The sequence below is a fragment of the Lolium perenne genome, chromosome 5 (assembly GCF_019359855.2).
Source record: "Lolium perenne isolate Kyuss_39 chromosome 5, Kyuss_2.0, whole genome shotgun sequence".
In the NCBI taxonomy this organism is placed as follows: Eukaryota; Viridiplantae; Streptophyta; class Magnoliopsida; order Poales; family Poaceae; genus Lolium; species Lolium perenne.
This window is the reverse complement of record NC_067248.2, coordinates 219492441-219499420: the sequence shown is the minus strand read 5'-3', so window position 1 is coordinate 219499420 and position 6980 is coordinate 219492441. Positions and strand designations below refer to the sequence as shown.

Below are 6980 nucleotides of genomic sequence, written 5' to 3'. Positions count from 1 at the left end.
GGGATCTGGATCTGGATCTGGCACATTTTGTTTCGATTTTTTTTGGCTCGTTATTTTTTCTCGTTCTTATTGCTAGAATTATTTGTGCAATGTTCATTCTCATTTTTCTTAGCCTAGCCGCCGTTGATGATGGATGAGGGACGTAGGAGAGGTGAAGAGAGGTGAGGAGATGTAGGAGAGGATGAACAAGAGGATGAAGGCCAGAGGTAATGGAGGCTAGAGGGTCGCCGGAGGGTCGTCGGAGAGTAAGGTCACCGGAGTACACCATAGTGGAGGAGCTCGCCGGAAAGTAAGGTCACCGGAGCTCGACATAGTGGAGGAGGTCGCCGGAGTGAAAGGAGGAGAGGAGAGGAGGAGGTCACCGGAGTGAAAGGAGGAGAGGAGAGGAGGAGGTCGCCGGAGTGAAAGGAGGAGAGGAGAGGCGGAGAGCAGGAGGAGGAGAGCAGGAGGAGGAGAGGAGAATGAAAGCAGGAGAATATGTGGAGGAGGAGGGAGGAGGGAGAATATGTGGAGACACGGAGCCAAACTGGATTGTGAAGGAAAATCCATAACCTTGAGAAGCCCAGAGGGTACGTGGATCACCTTCAGTAGTAGAAAAACCAAAGGGCAACCATACAAGGAACTATTGACGGTCTTAGACACAAAGAGGCCGGAAGACGTCCCTGTAGTCCGCGAATTTCTGGATGTATTTCCGGAAGAGCTGCCGGGTATGCCGCCAGACAGGGAAATAGAGTTCGCAATTGATCTCGTTCCTGGAACGACCCCCATATCCAAGCGACCATATCGCATGTCCGCTGGAGAACTAAAGGAATTAAGAAAGCAACTAAATGAGCTGGAAGAGAAGGGCCTAATTCGACCAAGTGTGTCCCCTTGGGCCGCCCCAGCCTTATTCACTGAGAAAAAAGACGGAAGTAGTCGGTTGTGCTTCGACTATCGAGCCTTGAATGAAGCAACCATTAAAAACAAGTATCCACTACCCCGGATAGATGATTTGTTTGACCAGCTAAAAGGAGCATGCGTGTTCTCGAAAATAGATCTCCGGTCTGGATACCACCAATTAAAAGTAAAGGAGGAGGATATACCAAAGACCGCTTTTGTCACCCGATATGGACACCACGAATTCAGAGTTGTTCCATTCGGGCTCACAAATGCCCGGCAGCTTTCATGAACTTAATGAACTTAGTACTGATGCCCTACCTGGATAAATTCGTGGTAGTATTCATCGACGATATCCTCATATACTCTCAGAGCACTGAGGAACATGCCGAACACCTTCGCAGTTTGCTTCAAACCTTGAGAGAGAGACAACTCTATGCCAAATTCAAAAAGTGTGAATTCTGGCTAGAGGAAGTGGCCTTCTTAGGACACGTTATATCAGGAAAAGGGATAGCCGTAGACCCTTCTAAGGTGGAAGCAGTGTTGGCATGGGAACCACCGACCAATGTAACTGAAATTCGTAGCTTCCTTGGCCTAGCGGGATATTATCGACGATTTATAGAAGGGTTCTCCCAAAAAGCAGCCCCAATGACCAAACTTCTCAAAAAGGGCACCCCTTTTATTTAGAACGAAGCGTGTGAGAATAGTTTTCAAGAGCTAAAGAGACGACTCACGACTGCACCCGTATTGGCTCTTCCTGAGCCGGGCAAAGCTTTCACAGTTTACTGCGACGCCTCCCGAGTCGGTTTAGGTTGTGTGCTAATGCAAGATGGGAGGGTCATAGCATATGCCTCTCGACAGCTAAAGCCCCATGAACAGAATTATCCCACCCACGACTTGGAATTAGCAGCGGTGGTTTTTGCCTTGAAGATGTGGAGGCACTACCTGTATGGAAATCGTTGTGAATTATACACCAACCATAAAAGCCTCAAGTATATTTTCACGCAAAAGAAGTTGAACTTGAGGCAAAGACGATGGTTAGAGCTTATCAAGGATTACGACCTTGGTGTTAACTACCATCCAGGAAAGGCTAATGTCGTTGCAGACGCTCTCAGTCGAAAAACCTCGTGCAACCATATGGAGATCCCAACCTTTGATAAACACCTGACAATTGAGTTGGAAAGGATGGGAGTTGAATTCGTGCATAAACCGGTTGAGCACATCCTAGCATCATTAACCGTCGTACCCAATCTATTAGACCAAATAAAGGAAACCCAAGTCAAGGACGAATTCATCTGCGAGGAAAAGCGTAGAATACAAGATGGCCAACCTTCACAATTCCAAGTAGAACATGACGGATCACTCTGGTATAAAAACCGACTATGTGTGCCAAACATATCCGAGATTAAACAAACAATACTTAGGGAGGCACATACCACCCCCTACACCATACATCCCGGTAGCACAAAAATGTACCGCGATTTTAAGAGCACATTTTGGTGGAGAAATATGAAGAGAGAAATTGCTCAATATGTGGATGAGTGTGACACATGCAAGAGGGTCAAGGCTGAACACCAACGACCATCTGGGTTATTACAACCTCTCCCAATTCCTCAATGGAAATGGGATGAGATCCATATGGACTTCATCACCGGTTTGCCCAAGACCAAGAAAAAAGAAGAATTAATATGGGTTATAATAGACCGGCTCACGAAATCTGCACACTTTATCCCTTTAGCCCCTGGATGTTCCAGAGAAAAACTAGCTGAGCTATATATTCAGAGGATTGTGGCTCTACATGGAACACCATCCAAAATTGTGTCAGATCGAGGGTCAATGTTCACATCCAAGTTTTGTGAAAAATTGCAAGAAGCATTGGGCACGAAGCTGGAATTTAGTACCGCGTATCATCCGCAGACTAGTGGTCAGGTTGAGAGAGTTAATCAAATTATTGAGGACATGCTCAGGGCATGTGTGCTTGATTTTGGTGACTCATGGAGCACGCATCTACCCTTGGCCGAGTTCGTGTACAATAATAGTTACCAAGCTAGTATTGGTATGTCTCCATTTGAGGCCTTATACGGTCGCAGATGTCGAACCCCAATATGTTGGGTAGAAACCGGAGAGAAGAAACTCCTACCGCCCGACTTGGTCCGAGAAACCGAGGAAAAAGTCCGCGTAATTAGAGAGAGATTAAATACGGCCCAAAGTAGGCAAAAGAGTTATGCGGACAAGGGGCGTCGAGATATTCAATATCAGCCTGGTGACTTCGTATATCTTAAAGTCTCGCCAATGAAGGGGGTCAAGCGTTTCGGTGTACAAGGAAAATTAAGTCTCCGGTATATTGGACCGTATCGGGTCTTAAAAAGGAGAGGGACGGTTGCATATAAGATAGAATTAACACCACACTTGCAAGGGGTGCATGATGTTTTTCATGTTTCCCAACTACGCAAGAGCGTAAACCCACCGTTGGAGCGGGTCTCGGAACATGAGCTAACCCTCCAAAATGAACTAACCTACGAAGAGCATCCTAATCGGATCCTCGACACAAAAGAAAAGAAACTAAGGAATAGGACAATTAGATATTGCAAGGTGCGATGGGGAAACCATCCAGTGCGAGAAGCGACATGGGAAAAAGAGGGTGATCTAAAGGAAAAGTATCCCCATCTTTTCGAGGTGCGACCCTAAATTTCGAGGACGAATTTTTTTTTTAAGGGGGGAGGGATGTGAAAACCCCAAAATTTAAAAACACCGTTTTTACAACATTAGTATTGATCACATGTCGCTAAACATGATTTCACGCTAAACCCATATTAAATAAAATTCAATCACCAAAGTCCTAGCAATATTTGCTTACAAAGTTCATATACATCGGTTTCACTTTTCAGCCCCTAATAGAATTTCGAAATTTACAATTAAGTCCCTGCTCACACTTCCTTAGTGGCAAGGTAATAGCCAACTCACAAACAGCTCACTTTCATCCACTTGTAAAAATTACAGCTAGAAGAGATACAAGTGTACACACGCATGTACATCAAAGCTGTGCATGCAGCCCACCTGGCACAAATTGTGCTAAACCGACCTAGCCTCTCCCTACTATAAATAGACCGTCCATTTCACTATTCAGCATTTTCGACCAAACACTCCACTCTCTCCGACCACCCCTTTCTCCACCACATCCAATCTCCTCACCTAGTCATTCCTGTGTTGGGCATCTCTGCTTGATCAGGTACAGCAGTAGCAATGCCACTTGATGTTGCTTTTACTCTATCCTTGTAGAGTCTCCGTGTGCGCTTGTGCATGCTCTGATTTCCTGAAATGTGGCAATAAAGAAGAATGGATAGATTTCAGAAAGTGTGACTAGCATGCCTAGTGTCTCTTCTTCATACTTCACTAAAATCTGTAAGAACTAGATTTAATCGGAGATCTTGCCTTGCATGTTCTTGACCTGGAAGTTAATCTGAAACCTGCCTCTGATTACTACTGCTGTACTAGTTTTGATTTGGTCTTTGTAACACTAATTAGGACCTAGAATAAGTTCACGGTAGTGCTACACTTAACTGTCTATCCAGTCCAAAGCTCTGCTAATATGCCTGCAACTCTTAGTAGTATTGTACTATACCGATGCATGGCAAGGAAGAACAAAGGGGATTAGCCCTTACCTTGTGGTAGAGGATTAGCAGTAGGAGTGTCGCTGGTACCGCGCTGGCCGTGGCGCTGCCTCGGCCGCGAGAGTCTCGGTCCGGCCCCGGTGGCGTCGACGTAGGCGACGACCATGGCCGTCGAGCCGTACGGCCAGTGAAGGCCGCCGCCCCCCGTCGGGCATGGCCGTGTGCCTTGTTGGACGAGGCGGCATAGATGGAGAGCGCAAGGAGGAAGGTAGGAGTCGTCGTTGTTGGGGACGGCGGCGAGCCCGTCGGACCCGGGGCGAAGGCGCTAGTGTTGGTGGCGATGTCGTTCCAGGCGGCGGCGGCGAGTGTGGGGATTGAGAAGAGGAGGAAGAGGGGAGTTCGTAGGTACTAGCGGCGGCGCCGGCGACAGCCGAATGTAGTAGATCGAGCTGTCGATGCGCGGTGGTGCTACTCTGTTCTGAGAGAGAGAGACGGATTTAGCACTACCAGGGGATTAGAGATGGAGTACTCGAGAGGGACACTAGTACTGGGTAGCTAGCCTCGGCTTTGACCGCAACTGCACAGGACCAAATAATAAACTGTTTTTCTTTGGTGGAGATAGACATGCAAATTCGTTCTGGCCTGATGTGTGTATGCATGCCATTTCACAACACGATGGCATATGCTTGTTAGCTATGTAAATGGATTTGCCCTGTTTAAATGCGCTGCCTACTGATTTTGTAAGTTAGCTAAAATACCGAGAATACTGGTGAATAAATATTAGGAGCCGATCATGGAAATTTAGGAGACGCTGACGGTGCTTTCGAATCGGTCGGAGCGCTGCCAGGCAAGTTGTCGGGCTCCTATGTTTTTGCTAAAATGTTTTATGGGTTATGGTTTATTCCCAAATCTCGCATGAGAACCAAATACAAAGCTTTTGGTTTTCTAAATGAAATGTGAGAAGTGGATCGGAAAGATCCGCCGATTTGGCGAATGGACCAGATCCGGTGGTTTGCATGAGGTATGTCACCAAAACCCGGACAGGGTTGTGTTTTAAATATTTGGTGGGTAGAGGAGCCGGAATTGGTGGAAGCATCCCGGTCAGGGTTGCCTTGGAAGTCAGGCTCCTCTACACAGGGATTATCTAATAAAAAATATAACCAACTGGCGCTTACTTCAAAAGCGGCGCAACCCGTACTGACCATAGACCTGGAATGGGACGGGCTTAACCGATTAACCATGCCAAGTAGCTACCTCTGCACGGGTGAGAAGGTGACTGTAGCCGGGTAGGTACGGTCACCCTAGGGAGAGACCGCCGGTTAGGGGTCTCGACCCGCGGGCCTTTGGCGAATAAGGCAAGGCGGAAAAGCAGAGGTAGTGTACGGGCTGGCTAAAGGTTTTGGTCCCTTGGTCTAGTTGTGCGCCGTGGTAGCGCATAAACGAAACCGACCTAGTGACACTATGGGCAAAGCAGTACACCTCTGATCAGAGTAAAATGTGATATCACTCCCAGCTTCCGGGTTTGGAAGTGCGTCGTGTGGGTCTTCCTCTAACACAGGATGTAAGATCCCACGTTGTCTGCCGCCAGCAGATTTCATAAATAAAAATATGGATTTTCCAACAAACGGGGAATCGGGGAATTATTCTCTAAAAGTGTTGTCGGTCGGACGGCTACCGAGCCGTTGAGTTTTTATTTGCCCTTTTAATCACACGCCACCCCTCCACCCCCGGCGACTTGCGGAGTACGTATTTTATACGTGCTCAGCCTTGCTTTCTCCGTTGTTTTCAGAACCCGTGATGTATGACAACTCTGAGGAGGTAGAGACCGGTGCTTATGATGAATCTGGCTCTTGTGGTGACTTTGACTTTGCTGAAGTGGAGTATGAGTATGGGGAAGCCGATGTCCAAGGCTATGAGGAATACATTTATAGCTTGTGTATCAAGTGGGTGGGGTTGAGTCGTCGGTTAAAGTGACACTTTGTGTGATGATGTAATAAAGGACACCGCTTTCAAACGGTGAAAGTTTCCACTATGTACATGCTACTGTTCTCCTTGGCTGGTCCTGGCGCAACTCTGAAGTGGCGGTTTCCGTTACGTTTGACTTAGCCGGACGTAACGGGGCGTCACAGCATATGAATAAAAATATTTGCGAGGATTATTTTCAAATTAAATTACAACAAACAATAAAACAAGTAAACAAATATAATAAATAGGGCTAGATGCTACATCAAGGTGCCACGGTATTTCCTTTGATCCTCCACAAATGCTCAACGAGATCAGCTTGAAGTTGCTCATGCACATTGCTGTCACGGATCTCTGCATGCATGGCGAGAAAATCAGCAAAATCTGCAGGCAACTCATGATCAACCTCCGCAAGAGGGCCTTCACACTCATAGGGACCAACATGTGACCTAGCATGATTCTTGCGGTCATCCTCGATGATCATGTTGTGCATGATCACACAAGCCTGCATCACCTCCCACATTTGGTCGT

At 47.0% G+C, this 6980-nt stretch overlaps 1 long non-coding RNA gene across 1 annotated transcript; it reads right to left on the bottom strand.

Annotated features, from left to right (window-relative positions):
• Positions 1-3671: 3671 nt before the first annotated feature.
• On the bottom strand, positions 3672-5274 carry LOC139831089 (uncharacterized). Its single transcript, XR_011745512.1, has 2 exons — positions 4539-5274; positions 3672-4189 (listed from the first exon to the last, which is right to left on the bottom strand). It is a non-coding gene; the product is annotated as an uncharacterized lncRNA (long non-coding RNA).
• Positions 5275-6980: the final 1706 nt, after the last annotated feature.